The sequence below is a fragment of the Porites lutea genome, chromosome 9 (genome assembly GCF_958299795.1).
Source record: "Porites lutea chromosome 9, jaPorLute2.1, whole genome shotgun sequence".
NCBI classification, from domain to species: domain Eukaryota; kingdom Metazoa; phylum Cnidaria; class Anthozoa; order Scleractinia; family Poritidae; genus Porites; species Porites lutea.
This window is the reverse complement of record NC_133209.1, coordinates 15,255,784-15,276,139: the sequence shown is the minus strand read 5'-3', so window position 1 is coordinate 15,276,139 and position 20,356 is coordinate 15,255,784. Positions and strand designations below refer to the sequence as shown.

At 40.3% G+C, this 20,356-nt stretch overlaps 1 pseudogene; it reads left to right on the top strand.

Annotated features, from left to right (window-relative positions):
* The first annotated feature begins 3,508 nt into the window (after positions 1–3,508).
* LOC140948928 (uncharacterized) overlaps positions 3,509–20,356 on the top strand; it is a 68,324-nt pseudogene continuing 51,476 nt past the window's right edge.

Below are 20,356 nucleotides of genomic sequence, written 5' to 3'. Positions count from 1 at the left end.
ATCTTTTCTTTTTTCGTTTCCTCTCCTTTTCTTTTCATCTTAGTGAATTAATGACCCCAGCGGATATTTTTAATACGTCTAAAAGGAAGGACTGCAATTGTGAAGTTTTGAAGTTTTACCTCACAACCGTTCAGAAAGTTGGATTTGAGATGGTAAATTGTGACATTGAAGTATTAAAGTCTAGAATTTAACGATCTGCGGCGCGGGTATATATTTCAGTATTTGTACAAGATCAAACCTTAGCTAGACAGAACGGGGGTTTACCGTTCTCGCCGCGGCACGTAACAACTGGAGTTGCTGTTGTAAAAGCAATTAAGAACAAAGCCAATGTGGCAATTGATGAGGTTCGCCGTTCGCGTGGAGAACAGAAACCATGGTCTTGCCCTGATCACAAAGTGGCAATAACTGAACAGTGGCAAGACTGTTAAGCTTATTCAAAATTTATTACCAAGTAGTCATTGCTTAGAGAGCAATCAATCAAAAGTCACAATGCAAGTCTCCGGATGTAGCCTTAGTTTAAGGCGCATTCCATTCTTCGAAGTTTTAATCTAAATCACTATTTTACATCCTGCAAAAAACAATATAAACGAGTTGGGCTCAGCGTGACAAATCATTGCAGGAAACCATTACATTCGGGGACAAAAGAAAATCGCTTTTAGCTATTCCGGTCTAGGAGGGGCTTTGGAGAAAATTAAACAACCTAAACCCCTTATTTAGCCACAAGAAGAGTTTTACGTTTCAAATGCTAAGCCGTCAAAGAAAATGCTCTTGCATCAGAGGGCACATCTTTCCGACTAGAATAAACAATAACTGCAGAAAATTGCGTGTCTCGACCTATCAGTGTGAAATAAACCTTTGATCGACACATGTGAATAATGCCGAGCCAATCAAGCGCTCCATTCGCTGGCGAGCTTGATTTTCAAAATCCCATGGCTCTTCTGCAAGCGTATCCATCTTTCCCCTCCCCCTCCCCATCCTCCCTTAGTCATTTTTGGCCCTCGTTCCATTTTTCGCGCGGCCAAAACCGAGAACTTGAACCCTATCGGATAAACAGACGAGATAAAAACTAATCTTTTGACATTTATTTTGTAAATTACCCTTTCATGCAAGTTTCGTCTATTGTATTCCTCCACCAATCACATTTTATTTTTATATTTGTATTATTTTAAATACTGAGGGAAATAACCGAAGATCGGAAATACGTCTGCGGTCGTAGGCTAGGTCTTTCGTTGCTCCGAAGCTTGCTGATGCAGGCTATCCTATTGACTGCGTAGCAGGCGTCGAAATTCAAAGGGTAGGGGATAGGGAGAAAGGGAAAAAGGGAGGAGGATTGGGGAGAGAGGGTAAGAGAAGCCCGCTATAAGTACCCCCTTTTGTTCATTTCTGTGGACGCTGGCGTCCGTAAATTCCTGGGGCATGATTAGCTGAGCCGCACTGAATGAGCAACTTATTGGCGTGTTTCCTGGCGTGTATTAGTGTGCGGAGAGACAAACATGATGAAAGCATCAAGGAAATGTCCTCCACTAGCCTGTGAAAAGGCTCTCTGTTTGGGGAAAGGGTGAAAAAACCCTTTTCTCGCGATTTTTTCTTCCTTTCCCCAGACAGAGAGCCTGTTCACAGGCTAGTGTTCTACTGGCATAAGCTTGAAAGATCAAAATTACTCCAATCATGTAGCAACTTCACGTTAAAACCAGAACTAGATGTTTAGCAAACAGAGATGCCAAATTTTGTATGCTGGATTTGTCCAAACACCGAGCGGCGATTCAAAGCTATTGCGATTCTTGTCAGACATCTTCAATGCCAAAATTCACACGACCGCCTTTTCCTCAAAAACATATACCGTTTTGAATGTACTCCTAAATTGTTTGCAAAGAGAGAGCTAAAGCTTTGGCAAAAACTATTCGTTGAGCTTTTTGACAATTGTTTATAATTCTCCTTTCATTATTCGCGTCTATCTGGGGCTGGCGACTGTTCTTTTGTTTGTTACGATTGTGCTTGATGAGGTAACACCAAAGGACATGTGTATTCATACGAAACTTATGCAACGACGACGACGACGACGGCAGTGAAAACGTCACCAAAAAATGAATTTGCGTTCTTTCAAATTTAATCGCGTCTATTTGGACCCGCTCAATATGTTAAATACAGGCGACTTTTTCTGGAGTTGAATTCTTGCGGATTTTATTCAAAATCAAAAAGGGGAAGGAAAGTTGTCGCCGTCGTAGTTGCTTAACCTCGCTATTGTTTGTCATAGACTGCGAGCAGTAAAAAAGATAGAGACTGCTCGTAGTTTATGTGTGTCATGTTTGCTTCGGGAGTAAGAACAGTGAAAATGTTTTATTTCGCTCGATTATAATATCACTTGAAAATAGCGTCTCGACTTGACCCCTGATAGGTTCATTTTATATGATGACAGTATTTATTCGATTAACCGCCCTGGGCACTTATTAAATATTTGGACCTTTAGAGTTGGCGCTTATTCGAGGTGGGCGCTTATTCGAGGTTGGGCGCTCATTCGAATAAATACGGTATGAATGGAGGATTATTTGGCTGCTGCGCTAAGCTTCGCCGTATGAATGATCCTGAGAAGCGCCAACCCCACCCCACCCCCCCGTGCCCCACCCTAACAGTTGACGCAATACGTTGTATGGACAAACACTAGCCTGCGCGATCATGCCCTCTCCCTTTATCTCTGTTTTTCCCTCTAGAGCCAAAAAAGCAAAGACTCGGGTTACCGAAACACCGACAGGTGCTCCCTTCCCATTTCCTCGCTTTCGCGCTTTTCTCCTTTCCACCTCCCCCTCCCCTTTTTGCGCCTGTGTGCTACCCAAGCGGACCCCAGAGCCCATCGTTTTTGATGTCCGAGGCAGACTGGCTGCTACTGCTTGCGAGGAAACTCATCAAGCTAACATTAAGCTGCATATTCCCCATTAAGGGAAAGTTCATTTAATATGACAAGGGGGGGGATGAAGATATTGAAACTCGAAGCTTGAAATTTTAGCCGCCCCCCTCGCTAGCGGTTCAATTTTTTAGGAGCCCCCTCCTTGGTAGTCGAAAAATTTCAGAGCCCCCCCCCCCCTCCCCCACTCCTCCTTCAATTCCTTTGCTCCCCTGAAAAAAGATCGCTAGACTGTATTAAATATATTTACCGTTATTGTCTTCAATGGTTTGTACTATGACAAACTTGGGATACAGTTGTGATACAATTTTCTAAAGCATTTTTGGGATGAACAAGAGTGTAATAATTACTGAGACTACATTTGTTATATCTGTAAACCACGTGATATAGCTGAGTTGCACAGGTCATTAAATTGTTGAGTTGAAAACCATCCGATCTGTATGATGATGTCATGTGTTGGTTTTGAAGTATACAAATTTTCGGAGCCCCCCCTCCTAGCGCAACAATTTTTTCAGAGCCCCCCCTTCGGGTGTCTAAAAATTTTCGGAGCCCCCCCTCAATATCTTCATCCCTCCCCCCCCCTTGTCATATTAAATGAACTTTCCCTAACTGCCGTTTTGTTGACTTGTATAACTCGACAGTACAAAATTCTGCTGATCACTAGAGGTAAGAAAACCCTTTCAGTACATTATATATATATATATATATATATATATATATATATATATATCACAGAATGATCTAAGTGCTTGGATTGATCGAGACGTAAAACGTAGGCTTACTTGAATACAGTCAGACACCTCGAACTGTAAATGACGGACACCTGTTGTTCCCTGCCATTTTCCACATATTTTATTGTAACTATATATATTATACTCTCTTTAAGACGTACAGACACCATATTAAAACCGGACAATTGGGAAGTCCTTTATGTAGTGAAAAATACCTGAAAAAGGAAATGTTTTGCTCTGCATGACAGTAAATTGCAAAATACTTAGTAGTCTTGGTCCAGTAATGATACGCTTTTAGACCACGAAGCGGTGAACATTTGTTTGATTGCATAATGAGAAAATAGAAATCCACTTCTCCGTTACAATGTTTCAGTTTTCGCTGTTTAAGTTAAACAGGCATTTATTCATTGCGATTGCAATGGGGGTTATAGGATCCAAACTTAGACTGTGAGCAGTCTTTCTTTTGCTTGAATATCTGAAAGCAAGTGGGATATGTGAGTATTTGAGCAGTGAAGCCACAAGCAGCTAGTTGTGAGGGCGCTAGTACTAGCAAAAATAGAGACTGCACTGGTTTCATGCAGCATTTCTGGAGCCTGGCACTCTGGTGATGGACTAATGGCCAATCATGATGATGCTCATCTGTCATCAACAGCTCATAAACATCACTTAGACACCCACCCCATGCTTTAAATAAATCAGCATCTGGCTGATCTGTCATTAAGGTGCCGAAAATGTCTGCTACCATATTTTTTTGTTTACTTAGGGAAATCAAAATGTGCTAGTCAAATTACCTTCAAGACAAAAAAAAAATAATTGTAAAAGTTCTTATTGAAAGTAATACAAAGACCCCTGTTTCCCTGGTTGCACATTTTCCGCATACACGATAGAAAAGTGAGTCGCTTTGGAACATTGTAAATTCAAGCGGAGACAACTAAAGAGTCAATAAAGACAAAAACGAAAAGCGTAAATTATTTCTATATCTCTGTTGTCTAAAGTATTTAGCTTAAATTAGTTGTCAAGACCACAAATTTGGAATACCGTAAACTGCCGCTTATAAGCCCTAGGCTTACACAAGTTCGTAAGGGGTTTTGGGTGGGCTTATAACCGGGGGGGGGCGCTTATATGCGGACGAAAAAAAAAAACGTTTCGAAATGAGCAACAGCACTGTTGATCGACGTATGATTTAAATTTATTACTCGAACAATATTGAAGCCTTAAAAAGGCAGCAATAAATCGAATTTAGTTAAATTTCAAAACAAAATCAGAACTTTAACTGGGGATTATATCCGGATGGGCTTATGATCGGATGTATTTTTTTGTTTGCATGTAGGTGGGCCTATAACCAGGGGGGGGGGGGCTTATAAGCGACAGTTTACGGTATAGAGAAAGAGAAAGTAGGTGACAGACCAGCAAAGCTCAACAAGAAAAAAAGCGACAGAGAGCTAGATAGAGCGATGGATAAAAAACAAGGGAGACATTTTTTGTTGGAAGAACAACATGAAAATTTTGTAGTGGCAGTGAGAAAATGAGAAATACCAGAGGTCACTAAGCTAGGTGAAAATGACAGGCAGTGAAAAAAAGTGAAAAGTGAACAAGAACATAGATGACATTTCCTGCATAAAGCGTGCAACTAGGAAGATTCTGGAAGTTTCACGTTGTTGTCGTGCAAATTAAAACAACAGCAAAGAAATGTACAAAAAAAGTGTGCTGCGCACGCAAAGTTTCTTTTTTGCTAATTAAACCCATTGTTGTTCTTTCACTGTTCTTGTTGCCTTGACCGCTTAGCATTACAGGATTTTTTAATTTGTTTGAGCAAACTAAAAATATTATTGAGAGCTTCGCTTTTAGCCCTGCCTAAAACTACATATTATTTACTGTTTACGATGTCTTTGGTTGGTTCATCATCTTCAGAGACCTAGGGGCAGTCATTCAGGTCGGGAGAAAAAGGATACTTACTGCCCCTGGGTCTCTGACAATGTGGGTTCACCTGAAAGTTCACCAGTGGTGCTTTTAAAAGAAGACTTGCATAAACAATAAAAATCAGATGGCTGATCTGAATATTTTTTCCTATCCTTGTTAGAATCTTGGAAACAGGCAACACATCCATATCACAATCCCTATCACTTACTCTCAGATTTTTGAGCAAAAGAGAGACTGCTCGCAGTCTAATCCAAACTGCAATATCATTGAAAGTGGAAACTTAGAAAATATCATAGAATTGTGCATTACAGAGAAGACCAAAAGACAAATCAAAACTGAAAAATCTCAGCCTGAAATTGCTTGCATGTGACACTATTCTATCCATCTGATTACTGACATTGTAAATCTAAATGAATATGTAATGAATAATATTATTCAAGCCTTAACAGTTGTATCTATGCTGTATAGGCTCTTTCTGGTTAGCCTGCATAGGATTGCGGTTTTGTCACGAGCACTACTGAGCGACAAAGCCATAAAAACATGCACAAATTAAGTACATGCAAACAAGTGAGAAAAATAAAAACTGCCTGCCCGCATTCGTGGCCTTTTCAACTGTCACCCCCTTCAACTCATTTCAACGACATCCTGTTGACAACTTGTTTGGTTTTAGTTTTCTCAGCCAATCAGAAATAAAGTGTTGACAGGCTTTAACACGACTCAAAAGCTGGTGATATAATGTAAAACGTGACCTTGGAGTTTGATGAACAGACACAGGTTTTTCTTCAATACTACTAATCTCGTGGGTAGGTGACTACACTGCATTCTAAACTTGGCTGAGTAAACCTTATTTCTGCTGCACTAAGTTTTACTTTTATTTTGAGGACGTCATGAAGCTGGTTTGTTTCATCCATATTGAGTAATTATTTCCTGTGGTTGATGCTCCTGTAGGTGTTTCTGATAGGATTTGTCGATCTCAGGTGCAGTTGTAAAGTATTCATTTCTTTGACCACTCTTAAAGCCTAAAGCTTTTTATTACGGCTAAATAAACATTTTAGCTTTTTTGGTTTTCTTTGCCTGGATCTGAATAATTACAAACCAAGGAGCCTTGGTTATTTCTTTGTCCTTGAATGTGATAATTTCCATCTTTGTTTTGATGCTGGGCCCGGCTTCAAGTGTTGTTTGCAGGATGTTGAATTTTTATGGGTAGGGCAATCTTCTTGTAGCTTAAACTAAAGCTACACCAAGTATAGAGGATTATGCTGTGCGTCTTTCTTTTTAATATCTGCATGAGAAAACACACATGGCTTGCACTGTAAGTATCCCAGAGAGCTCCATACAATTCCTTATAATTTTGTTATAAGGAATTGTATGGAGCTTTCGAGGAGACTTTTCTTAATTAGCTTAGGCGCAGCGGATTTTGTCACGAATGATCAGCGCGAGGTGTTTCTCCCGACACCCTTCTGTCAGGAAAATGTCATAATATGAAAGCAAAGCAGACACGATCGCGTCGGCAGGCCGAAGCCGGCAAAAATAAAAAGCTTTTCTTCTTCCATTTCAGAGGTCAGTTTTGTTTCGATCTGGTCAAAAATCAGGTTTTAAGGTTGTAGGTAATAAAATATTGTCTTATTCTGTTCTCAAGGACCTTTAGAAAACGAGACAAACGAGATAATTGACTAGAGAAAGGAGCATGAAAACGCTTTTTTGGAAGAAAATATTTTTTAATTCCAGCAGCGATTTTGCGAAATCGCGAAGCGTAATATATGTAAATGTACCTGAAGGAAATACCGTGTATTACCTTACCTTAACGCTGTGATGTGTGTAAATTTGTCTTTTACTAATGTTTTAGACAATACGACTTCTCCTGGTTATCAATTGTGCGTCAAAACAAGCGCTATAATGAAATAGTCCAAGTGCCATGGTGTAGCACTTTATGGAAAACTTGTTACCATCTGATGTACACCTGTATAGTCTATGTTTGTAAGCTCTGCCTAAAGAATCACTGGGTTACACTGCACCCATGGGTGTGCCACCTAAAGTGCAGCCTATGTTTGTTAGCCCTATCTAAAGAATCACTTGGTTACACTGCACCCATGGGTGTGCCACCTAAAGTACAGCCTATGTTTGTTAGCTCTACCTAAAGAATCACCGGGTTACACTGCACCCATGGGTGTGCCACCTAAAGGGCAGCCTATGTTTGTTAGCTCTACCTTAAGAATCACTGGGTTACACTGCACCCATGGGTGTGCCACCTAAAGGGCAGCCTATGTTTGTTAGCTCTACCTAAAGAATCACTGGGTTACACTGCACCCATGGGTGTGCCAACTAAAGTGCAGCCTATGTTTGTTAGCACTACCTAAAGAATCACTGGGTTACACTACACCCATGGGTGTGCCACCTAAAGTGCAGCCTATGTTTGTTAGCTCTACCTAAAGAATCACTGGGTTACAATGCACCCGTCGGTGTGCCACCTAAAGTGCAGCCTATGTTTGTTAACTCTACCTAAAGAATCACTGGGTTACACTGCACCCATGGGTGTGCCACCTTAAGTGCAGCCTATGTTTGTTAGCTCTGCCTAAAGAATCACTGGGTTACACTACACCCATGGGTGTGCCACCTAAAGTGCAGCCTATGTTTGTTAGCTCTGCCTGAAGAATCACTGGGTTACACTACACCCATGGGTGTGCCACCTTAAGTGCAGCCTATGTTTGTTAGCTCTACCTAAAGAATCACTGGGTTACACTGCACCCATGGGTGTGCCACCTAAAGTGCAGCCTATGTTTGTTAGCTCTACCTAAAGAATCACTGGGTTACACTGCACCCGTCGGTGTGCCACCTAAAGTGCAGCCTATGTTCGTTGGCTCTACCTAAAGAATCACTGGGTTACACTGCACCCGTCGGTGTGCCACCTAAAGTGCAGCCTATGTTCGTTGGCTCTACCTAAAGAATCACTGGGTTACACTGCACCCATGGGTGTGCCACCTTAAGTGCAGCCTATGTTTGTTAGCTCTGCCTAAAGAATCACTGGGTTACACTACACCCATGGGTGTGCCACCTAAAGCGCAGCCTATGTTTGTTAGCTCTGCCTAAAGAATTACTGGGTTACACTGCACCCATGGGTGTGCCACCTAAAGTGCAGCCTATGTTTGTTAGCTCTACCTAAAGAATCACTGGGTTACACTGCACCCATGGGTGTGCCACCTTAAGTGTAGCCTATGTTTGTTAGCTCTACCTAAAGAATCACTGGCTTACACTGTACTCACGGACGTTTGCCTTGCGCTCTCTTCAAAGACAAAAAAGCTATAGTCTGTTTGGCCAAAAATCAAGCTTTGTTTCCCCTAAAAATTTGACACCATATTAGGGCCCCGAAAGACGTTAAAAGTTCCCCCATAATAGAAGAGTGTTTGCTAGAGTTAACAAATGTTTGGCTTACATGAGTTTCAATATAAAGGTGCAAACACTTATCAGCATAATTATAGCACACAAACATTGTCATCAAACGCCTGGCATGTAGCCTGAATAAGCCAAGCAAATATGAATAAAGCATATAACGAGAATTAGTATATACACACTCAGTGATCTTGGTAATTCAAGCAATCTGATTGGTTAGCTATCTCGGACTATGACGTTATATTCACCGCGCTAGGCGGTGAATATAAAGCCGAGCAAAATCGCTGTCGTGAACTGGGTGTTTTGCCAAAGTTTCAAAGTAAAACCTGTTTGAAAATTCACGAATATCCAAGTGCTGATGACTTTGAAGGCAAGAAAAGACTTCATGGTGTTTAAACAGCGTGATTTATTGTGAAGTGGTTTACTTTAGCTGACTTTTTGTACGCTCGAAGCTATGTTTACCACTACAGAGGAAAACGAGGTCGCTTTGTCACTGTTTTGTGATTTCGGGATTTTCTCGCAAGACCAATTTTGCCTATAAATAGAGGTTAATTTATGGAGAAGAGAGGAAGGCAAATATTTTCGAAAATTGTACGTGCCAGCAAGTTGACAAGGCAATGAACTTTGGAGATAAACAACGCTTACCTTGATCGCAGCCGCTGTTGACAGCATTTGCAAGAAGCGACGAAGAAAACTTTCTCATTCACGGTGAGTTGACAGAAACAAATAAAGCTCTAGATACTTTTCTTCTCAGAATTGGGTAGTAATTTAAATTTTCGGCGTTTTCTTTTAAACCGTTGATGCTAAAGCTTACAAAACTCGATACAAAAGGATTAAAACTATCATTTGCCATGTTTGAAGATACTGTAAAGATCTAACTTTTGCGCATCCACTGTTTACGGCTTCGTGTTCACGCATGAATTTTCACCCGTCAATCAAACTAATGGTTTTTTAATGGTTTCCTTTCTGATTCTGTTGAGATCACTTCGTGTGAATATACTAAAACAATTATTCACCTCAGGCTCAGTTAATATTGTTGAATAATCCCCTCGACTTCGTCTCGGGGATTATTCAACAATATTAACTTCGCCTTCGGCGAATAATTGTTAAATATTCGTCAAATGGTCTCATTAAGCAAATTATACTTCACTTTGCGAAAGAAATTTATCGCTTGTATCCGTGTTACGCATCGAAAAAGCGAGGAGGTAATACTCAAGTGTTTCACGAATTCCAATTTCACGACTTTTCGCCGAGTAACAAATTTAAAACTTCAATTCTTACCTTACAGTTGTCGGTTCATTTACCTTACATTTGCCAACACTAATAAACATGAACAAAACGATGAAATCCGGTACTCTTCTCTCAGAAGTAGCAAGCCGCATGAAGTAAAATCCACCGATATGCGCTGCATTCTCACTACAAGTATAAACATTGGTCGTGAAGAAAATACGACGAGGAGGAAAAAATGCCAGATCTTCGCCTCGGTAATGTATTCCAGCTACCAAGCCGGCGTATCTCCAGAAGGTGGACTCGAAGTGATTTTTTTAGGAGCCTTTTGCGCGCAAACTAATTTATTCTGGCGCAAAATGAAGATTAAGAAAATGTGTCTGAAATCTAATACACGACAAGAAAATTTTCGCACTTTCGAGGAGCGCGACATATTAAATGGCATTAAGTCGGATTAGCTGCCCGCGGAGAAAACATCCCTGCGTGGGATGGTACTTCCAGTAAAAAGCCTCTGTGTACTCTCATGGTGCAATTCATCGACCACAATCACCGACACCATGCAATGTAGTGCTGCGTTATTTTATAACATCGAGTAACAGAGATAATTGAGGTGGACTTTCTCCAAGCAAACTAACTGTTTCTATCGTAAGCTCCGTTGCTGTACAGCTCAGCGTCAACATTTCCAAAATCTGGTCGTCTATAATACTTTTTAGAGGTGAAATTGGGATCATACCGATACAGGTTTTCAATGAGGACATTTCTTTTTTGGCCATAGCAAACACAGTAAAGATCATGCTCTTGCCAAAACCTGTTGACAAAATTGTCATCCTCTCCTATGAAGAAGACTGTTCAGGCTTCCTGTTCAGGCTTCCATACAATTGCCCTGTTTTCCTGTTCAATATTCAAGATTGACAATGCTCCGGTCAACGCTTCTTTGATATTTTGATTTTGTTTTGTGGAGAAGACTTGTTCAGTCACTTAGAACTCTCCCATGGGAGATTACCAAATATTTGATTGACGGGCGAACATTCTGATCCAATCGGAATGATCCGTATGCAGGCATATAGACTACTCAAAAAGGCCACCCGTCCGTGCAGGCGGTGTCTCGTTCCTGCCCCAATCTCCCCGCAGTTTCTCTGTCCTCACCCGCCTTTATTACTTTGCATGCCCAACCAAAACCACCATGCTAAGCAGGCTACTTTCAGGTGAAAAGCGATGTAACACGCTTGAAAACATATAAAAATATAAAATCCATGCACTGGAGTGAAACCCGAATAAACTTAATTTACTTGGAATTCTAGACTGAATTGCTAACACTTGAATCTTACCGAAGACTCATCCCGCACTAAGCTGAGATCAGGCGCTACTTAAATCATTTACCTGGGTAACAGTTTCCTGACTGGCAAGGCGAATTGTCTCACATTTTGTACAGTATCGATACAGAACTTGTGTACCTAAATTACCTGTGGTTACAATTCGAACAATGATTATTGCATCCCTTGCATGTGCATTCATCTGATTAGTGTGACATCAGTTGGAGCTTAAACTAATAGACAGGTCCTTTGCAACCACTTACTATGTATATTAGTTGGTGCAACATGAGCATCCCAAGAATGTGGACCGATTTTTGAAAAACCTCCCTTTACAGTTAATAGAGTACCACTGACCAAGATTAGTCTTCAGGCTCCTCTTGTCACCTGCAATGAAGAGATGATCAACATATTCATATACATGTAGTAATATTATTGGAAATTCACCCTATCATAGTCATGAAATTTTGGGGGGTTTATTTGCAGTGGCTTAAAATGCTATACAACTGTGGTGATTATTATCTTCATTTTAACTATTACTACTGTGGCTGGGTTAGTCTGCCTTTACAATGGGCCCTCCCACAACCTTAAACCTTAATAAAGTGTACAATTGTGTGCTTAGTTTTGAAAGAACTCTAATGGGAGGCTATACCCCTCCTTTCTTTAAAACTGTGTTTTATTTTAAAAGGATTATCAATATAAACCTCTTCGGGACACAGATGCTCTACACCTTACTGTATGAGTCAGCTTGATGCAATAAATGAACTGTTTCCCCCTGGCAAAACTATATGCACATCTGAATTTTTTGGGCATATTACCGTCAAGCCAGGGCAAGCATACCCCCCAGATTGCATTAATGAATTTATTATTCAAATCCTTTGGTGGTTAATTCAAGATTATACATGTAGATTAATTATGCATTCATATCTGCATAATGACTCACTGACTCTGACTCTGCTCAATGGCATGTTTATTGTTAATGAGCATGCATAATGAGCAGAGCATTCACACACGAGGTATTTATCAAATTTCTTCTAGTTTAGTTTTCTTTTGATTTGATGTACTTAATGTCCCTGAAATGCTTTTGCCAATTCTAGGGTATTTCAATCTTACCAAAAATACAGACGAGTTATTGTAAAAAAAATCATTGCTCACTACACATGCAGGTATGCAGAATGGATTTTGATACTTGTTGCAGCAACGACTAACAGATTCAACTTTCAAATGATGAATTCATTAATATAATCTTTGGGAGTACGCTTGACCTGGCTTGACTATCTTAGGGTTTTTAAAGTACATGTCTACTATGATTAAGGTCTTTCTTTTGCATGAGTTTGGTGATCTCATGAGAATGCCCCTTTTGTATAGCTAAATCATGTACTTAAAAATAAAGCTTTCAACAAAGAAACGCTTTTATTTTATAAAAATAGGATTGGAGAAATGAAGTAGCACTTCATGTATTTGAAGAGCAATCAGTGTGGCAAGTGTTTTATTGAATCTGGAAGGCTAAGGACACACAAAAGAGTTCATACTGGAGAAAAGCCTTATGAATGTAAGCAGTGTGGCAAGTGTTTCATCCACACAGGAAACCTAAGGAGACACAAAAGAGTCCACACTAGGGAGAAACCTTTCAAATGTAAACAGTGTGGAAAGTGTTTTAGTCAAGCAGCACACCTAAGGATTCATGAACGAGTTCATACTGGAGAAAAGCCTTATGAATGTAAGCAGTGTGGCAAGTGTTTTAGTCAAGCACCATACCTAAGGATTCATGAGCGAGTTCACACGGGAGAAAAGCCTTATGAATGTAAGCAGTGTGGCAAGTGTTTCATCCACACAGGAAACCTAAGGAGACACAAAAGAGTCCACACCAGGGAGAAACCTTTCGAATGCAAACAGTGTGGAAAGTGTTTTAGTCAAGCAGCACACCTAAAGATACATGAACGAGTTCATACTGGAGAAAAGCCTTATGAATGCAAACAGTGTGGCAAGTGTTTTGGCCAAACAGGATACCTAAAAATTCATGAAAGAGTTCACACTGGGGAGAAGCCTTATGAATGTAAACAGTGTGGAAAGTGTTTTAGTCAAGCAGCACACCTAAGGATTCATGAAACAGTTCATACTGGAGAAAAGCCTTATGAATGTAAGCAGTGTGGCAAGTGTTTCAACCGCACAGGAAACCTAAGGAGTCACAAAAAAGTCCACATTAGAGAGAAACCTTTCGAATGTAAACAGTGTGGAAAGTGTTTTAGTCAAGCAGGACACTTAAGGATACATGAAAAAATCCACACGGGAGAAAAGCCTTATGAATGTAAGCAGTGTGGCAAGTGTTTCATCCACATAGGAAACCTAAGGAGACACAAAAGAGTCCACACCAGGGAGAAACCTTTCGAATGTAAACAGTGTGGAAAGTGTTTTAGTCAAGCAGCACACCTAAAGATACATGAACGAGTTCATACTGGAGAAAAGCCTTATGAATGCAAACAGTGTGGCAAGTGTTTTGGCCAAGCAGGATACCTAAAAATTCATGAAAGAGTTCACTCTGGGGAGAAGCCTTATGACTGTAAACAGTGTGGAAAGTGTTTTAGTCAAGCAGCACACCTAAGGATTCATGAGACAGTTCATACTGGAGAAAAGCCTTATGAATGTAAGCATTGTGGCAAGTGTTTCAACCGCACAGGAAACCTAAGGAGTCACAAAAAAGTCCACATTAGGGAGAAACCTTTCGAATGTAAACAGTGTGGAAAGTGTTTTAGTCAAGCAGGACACTTAAGGATTCATGAAAAAATCCACACGGGAGAGAAGCCATTTGAATGTGAACAGTGTGGCAAGCGGTTTCGGTTTAGTGGATCCCTAAAGGTTCATAAAAGAGTTCACACTTGAGAAAAGCCATATGAGTGTAAACACTGTGGCAAGTGTTATAGGCGAACAGGACACCTAAGGACTCATGAAAGAATTCACACTGGAGAAAAGCCATATGAATGTAAACAGTGTGGCAAGTGTTTTAATCAAAAAGGAAATCTTAGGAAACATGAAGAACTCCACACTAAAGCAAAGTCTCATAATCGTCACAGTAAGGAGTGTCCCTCCAAACGTTTTTGTTGTAAGCGTAAGCGAGAAGGAAGTAAAAGACTTGATTATAACTCAGGACTTACAAACACCCCATTGACCCAGAGCGAGAGTGGAGACAGTGGTGTGGTAGACCCTCAATCAGCCATCATTGAGAAACACAGCTGTTGGATTTGTCAAGAGGAGATGGGTAGTGAAGATCTCCTTCTTCAGCACTATGAAAATCATATGAGATGTGTACATGAAGATGGCTTGTAATGTCAAGAAACCTTTTGTTGTTTAAACGCTTCATGTTAGTTTCTTTTCGGTTCTTAAAATGGCTTAACCCAGTATTTTGGTGGGCATATCTTGCATCTTTGGACATGTTATACCTTGCTAGCTTTAGCTTAGTCTTACTGTGAGTCCATTTTAACACATGGATTACACATGGACTTTTGACAATGATGTCACGATGGTGTCAGCTCTTAACAGGGCCGTAGCTAGCATGAGGCAAGACGAGGCAGTTGCCTCGTCTTGATTTTGGCCGTTTTTTTTTTTTAAGAAACTTCAGCTCACTGATCATGAGAAGGCTTAAAACCTGGTCTCGAACAAGCATGGCTAATGCCAGGCTGAACAGGCTTGCTTTATCGTACATTCATAAACCAACGGAAATTGACCGCAGTTCTGTGTTAAAGAGATGGGATGCCTCTGGCCGCAGACAGATTGTCTTAGCTTTCAGTAAAGAAAAAACGACGGGCAAAAAACTTTCACTTTTCTAAGGGAAAGTTCATTTAATATGACAAAGGGGGGATGAAGATATTGAAACTCGAAGCTTGAAATTTTAGCAGCCCCCCTCGCTAGCGGTTCAATTTTTTAGGAGCCCCCTCCTTGGTAGTCGAAAAAATTTCAGAGCCCCCCCCCCCCCCCCACTCCTCCTTCAATTCCTTTGCTCCCCTGAAAAAAGATCGCTAGACTGTATTAAATATATTTACCGTTATTGTCTTCAATGGTTTGTACTATGACAAACTTGGGATACAGTTGTGATACAATTTTCTAAAGCATTTTTGGGATGAACAAGAGTGTAATAATTACTGAGACTACATTTGTTATATCTGTAAACCACGTGATATAGCTGAGTTGCACAGGTCATTAAATTGTTGAGTTGAAAACCATCCGATCTGTATGATGATGTCATGTGTTGGTTTTAAAGTATACAAATTTTCGGAGCCCCCCCTCCTAGCGCAACAATTTTTTCAGAGCCCTCCCTTCGGGTGTCTAAAATTTTCGGAGCCCCCCCTCAATATCTTCACCCCCCCCCCCCCCTTGTCATATTAAATGAACTTTCCCTAACTGTTAAGGGAGAAGTTTACTACTCTTAATCGTGAAAGTTAGCGACTTCTTAGTCCTACAAGTATAAGAGATGGCAATATTATGACCTGGCTGTCTCAGAGTTAAAGAACATAACCAAAGGGTGGGTAGAAAACCAAGACCTAAGACCTAAGACCCAAAAACGAAGACCCCCTCAAAATCACTTATAAATATCTAGAAACGGGTATCTCGACCTTAGATGTGTAAGAAACAACAATATCTTCAATTCTGCCAAATTTCGACCAGGGTCTTCGTTTTCTACACAATCCCCCCGGTGTGTAGAAAACGAAGACCCCCCCCTCAAAATAACTTGGAAATGGCTTGAAACTGCTTTTAACGACTTCTAGACTCTAAAGGAGTCTAAGAAACAAAACGGCTCCTGACGATTTTCAATTATACAAAATTTTTGACCTTTTCCACATAATTCCCCCGGTGTGTAGAAAAAGAAGACCCCCTTCAAAATCAATTGGAAACGGCTGGATACTGCTTTTAACGACTTCTACACACTAAAGGAGTGTAAGAAACAACAGGGCCCCTGACGTTGGCTACGCTCGTGGATTCATTTTATTGTTATAATACTTGTCACAACATTTGAATGCTTTAAAATGCAGATGGTCATTAACTTAGCACCAGTATCGCTAGGCAATAAAAAAGTGAACTTCTACACTCGCCCGTCCATCCATCGGCACCACAGGCATACCAATGTAAAATAACTCAACAGGTATGGCAACCCAATGCACTCGAGGTCTTTTTGGCGGGAAATCGCATGGTCACCCAGACTTTTAAGGTGATGTTACACGGGACGATTCGCAACGACAGTTTTTAGCGCAACACAGTGTTGCAATGCTGGAACAATGTTGTAACCATTCGAAACAATGTCGCAAGAATGTTGCAACGCCGTGTTGCGCTAAAAATCGTCGTTGTGAATCGTCTCGTTTAAGACTTTAGCGTTACACGATTTTAATTTTCTTGTTTATAAATCTATTAACAAGAGCTTCGCTTTTAGCCAGTTTTTTCTATATAATTATTATCGTTCAGGACTGAACGACTTTTATCTAATAATTCTTTCCATCCTAGTGAGTAAATTATGCTGTGCAACAAATCTTATTTTTGCCGCTGGTTTCGCGTTGAGAGGGGTGACCTATTTCCTGCATTTTCACCCGGAGTTTTTGTTTCTTTGAATACAGGATTTGATCTCTAGTGCTAGTGGAAGACCACGACGTTCAAATGATGAATTTGTACTGGAAATCGTCCACTTACCCCTTTCAGATTGCAGGATTATAATGTCAAGACTTGTATGCTGAGTGTTTCAAATAAATGAATTATTTTTTAAACCAATTTTCCGTGCAGTTCTTATCCAGAAATGGTTATGGCCCGGACTGATCGCTAATTAAGGTGCTGGACATTGTCAAATTTTACTTGTGTTCGTTATTATCCATTCCAGCGGGCGAAAAACTCTATACTTTTCACGGATGTGTTTGACCGCACTATCCGACAAAACTCGAGCTGATTGTACTCGGACATAGCAAAGTCCGACTACATCTATAGACACCATAAGGCCGCCTATATTACATCCAGTGGATTATCTACAGTGAGTACTACATATAAATCAAAGTGGCGGTCAAGTCAGCTGACCAGTGGATTTGGATTTAGCTGAGTGCACTTTTAAAATATGATTGGCTAATGTAACTGTCCTACTACAGGTATCCGACTACAGCCAACTGTCCGATTACACTGTGCAATTACAACCCACTACACAATGATAAATGAAAAATAAAGCAGTTAATGCATCAATCAAATTTGAGGAAATTGTAAAGGTTATGATTAATAGATTGATTCTACCCTTGTCGTTCTATAGGGGGAACAGTAAACAGCGAACTCAAAATCTTTCAAAAACGCTCAAAAAACCACTTCTCAGGCAAATTTACATTAATTTTATTTTTTTGTTTTGTTTTGTTTTGGTGCAAAGAAAGTCCGAGGAACGGGATTTCCGGTTTGGGCAGCGCGAAAAATAAAACGACAGCGAAAACATGAAGAAGGGGAGGGGGAGGGTAAGGGTAAACGCTACGCAGGCTACGTATCAAATAAGGACCTTAAGATCCGAGGTTGGCGACGGCAGCAAAACCGTCGCAGAAAAAGTGAATTCGCGATCTTTCAATCTTCATCGCGATTACTCGAAGTCACTAACTTTGTCAAATGTAGGTGAACCCTCCTAAAGTTGAATCCCTATGAATCATATCCAACTTCAGAAAGAGAGAGGAAATTTCATCGTCGCTTGTGTGCTTCCCCCGTAAAACGTGAAATTAGGCCTTTTCACGGCGTAGTCGTGCAGTGAGGGCAAAGAAAAGTACAAAAAAGCGTGATGGGCAAACTTGTTGTTTTGGTTATTAAACCTATTGCTTTTTTGACGTTCTCGTTGCTGTCGCCGTCGTCGGATCTTAAGAACCCTGATAAATCCCCCAGGCGGCAAATGTTGAAACAGCTATATTAAAACTTACAACAAACTACAATGATACAAATGGCTTTGTCTGAGCTTGTGATGTTGCTGAAACTGGGTGTCCTGTGGTAAAAGTTGAAAATCATCAATGCAAATTTTTTTCGTTTACCACCAAGAGGAATTTGGCTAATTTTTAGTATGTTGTTTAGCAGCCATCGAAAAATTAATCAAATGGCCTGGAAAAAAATTCTGTTGGTTTGATGTTGAACCAATTTTGACTGGACTGAGGCTACCGCACCGCATCGGTGGACACGGTTATTGTTGTCCGAGGCAGACTAAGCACTATTTGTCACCCTTCGGACAGAAAGCGGTTGTTTAGCTTTAGTTGATGTGTTGACTGTTTAGCTTGAGATTGCAAAATTCTGCTGACTACTAGAGGTAAGTAAAAATTTTCAGTACATTTAACATACATCTTGGAATAATCTAAGTGTTAGGATTGAGGCAAAAAAGTGAGCTCTTCACCGCAAGCTTTCGTTTATACTAGGGGGCCGTCTTCGCTGTATGAAAATGAAGTAAACTAAAGTGCACGAGCTAAAAGGCTCGGGAAAATTTAAGGATTTGGACAAAACGAATCCTTCTTGATGAGCTTTCTCGTGTGTTTAGGTTTTCTAAAGCGTCTTTCAATGCCCTGACATCAACAATTCGTCACATTTTCATTCACAACATTTATAATCTTCGTCGCCATCTTGGAGACGTACGGGAGGTTGCCATGGCAATTTTGGACTTTCACATGTGAAATTATAAATTAACTGTGAACTTTCGCGCCAAAATTAAAAGGTTTTTATATTCCTAGACGGCCCTGGGATGAGAAACTCCTCTGGCCACCATCTGTCAAGCTAAAAATGTGTTTTGGACCATCCGATCCTTGCACGGTTTGTTACAGCGTGGATACCACAACTGAACATTCACCACTGAAAAGTTCCGAAAAGGGAATATGGTGACATTTAATAGGATTTTTTAAAGCTCACTTCATCCTCGATTTGTGGATGATAATACTGCTTCACTTGTGAAACCGAAGAGGATTTTGTCTTCTTCGCATGGTATGGATAATTTTAGCATGAAAGACAACTATTGATGGTTTTCACAGTGACGTCATCAGATTGCAAAGTCAAAAAAGCAAGGTTTTACGAATTCTGATTCACACTAGGTTGAAGTTGAATAGAAAATAAATCTTTGTACAAGTTTCCAGCCCCGAAGGATGTTTCATTTCGAAAATACAGTAATTTGAACTTTCAAGTTTTCACAGAGCGTGGCACCAAAATAGAAATGCTGTCTCACTGAAAAAAGTCTCTCCTCTTGATTTTCAGCAGTTTCGCCATTTCAAGTATTAAAAGATGACTTTATGCACACGTATGCTAGCTCTTGAGTGAAAAGGAAGAGCTTTTATAGAAAAAGTGAACTCCAGTTGTTTTCGTACTGTCCACCAATATGGTGTCTCCATACAAAGCTCTAATAGAGGTGCATGAAATGTTTCAGCAAATAACTCAGAAACTGTGGGCCACAAAGACCTGAGATTTGGACAAATTGTTTATATATTAGTCCTTTATAACATATTTTCATTTTCTTGGCTTCTTCCACTGGACAGTTTCCAATTTATTTGTTTGTGCCATGTTTATTGCGTGACAGTGAAAACGAAGAATTATTCTTACATTAAAAGTCAACTGGAGCTTTGTGTCTCCATATTAAAGTAGTTAACAATATTGTGCTCCATCAGTGAGGACTTGTTTGTTCATGGGGACTTTGCTTTGGAACATGAAAGATAATTTATTTGTTAACAAAATGCCTACACACAGTTTCTCTGAGTATAAATGTGTGCAAACTGCATCGCAGCAAACCGCCTTCACAGAAAGACTTGTCGACAATTTTTTGTGAACAAAGTCATTGCTCGTTCTTGCCGGTCAGAAGTCTCTCATGGGAGATATAAAGGTACCAATGTACATCTGTTTTCGTGTCAGCCTCTGCAGGCAAAATT